Source organism: Meles meles, chromosome 11, assembly GCF_922984935.1.
Source record: "Meles meles chromosome 11, mMelMel3.1 paternal haplotype, whole genome shotgun sequence".
NCBI classification, from domain to species: domain Eukaryota; kingdom Metazoa; phylum Chordata; class Mammalia; order Carnivora; family Mustelidae; genus Meles; species Meles meles.
The window spans coordinates 34,250,096-34,250,905 of record NC_060076.1 but is presented as its reverse complement, the minus strand read 5'-3'; the positions used below and the strand labels follow the sequence as shown (position 1 = coordinate 34,250,905).

The window sequence follows — 810 nt, the reverse complement described above, 5'->3', positions numbered from 1 at the left end:
TCAGTGTGCAGTGAAAATCTGTGAAGGTGGCTCTTCATGCTGACTGTGTGCTTTGAGTCCTCAGGAACACCGTTAGGAAGGTCCCAGTCTAAAGGGAGAGTCTGGTGTCACAGCAGACTCCGTGGCCCTACCTGAGAGGAGTCCTTTCAGCCACCCTCCCTGAGCTGGAAGGGATGGAGAACATGGTCTCACTTCCAGCCTGAACTGCAACCTTCACATTGTGGTCTGAGACAGTGGACTGGGTCTGATCAGGGTCAATATGAAAGTCGGTAATTTCTAGGCACGAAAGCTTTTCGGTTGAAAGCTCGCCTTGAGTCTTGAGCACAGGCTGAAGGTAAAATTCTATAAAAATGTTTGGTGTGGACCATCCCCACTAGTTTTTATGTCAATTAGCAATAATCGCGCCTCGGATAAACCTCATTGGCTACGATACTGCCACTGCGCAAAGCTAGTTTTTGTGTCAAAAGAGTGAGAAAACCTGTCTTGGTGACGATGAAATATGGACGGTATGCATCAGTGTAATGAAACTTTTCAGGGGTGCCTTTCCATAATGGGATTACCTCCGGAGAGCCTCCTTCAGAGGTCAGCTCTGAAAAGCCCCTGAGGCTCCATAAAACCTCTGGATATGGAGGTCAGAAGGCACGGGTACCCCACTGCTGTTCATAGGCATCTATGAAGCTAGTTCATAGGCATCACCCCCCACACTGACAATCCAGTGCATCTGGGGCCCTGTGGAGTCAGGCGTCTTTGAGAGGCTGACCAGGTGACTGTGGGCATGCTGCAGCCCCTCTCTGGGCCTTGGTGTCCTCA

At 50.4% G+C, this 810-nt stretch overlaps 1 pseudogene; it reads right to left on the bottom strand.

Annotated features, from left to right (window-relative positions):
• Positions 1-272: 272 nt before the first annotated feature.
• Positions 273-450, bottom strand: LOC123953619 (annotated as a pseudogene).
• Positions 451-810: the final 360 nt, after the last annotated feature.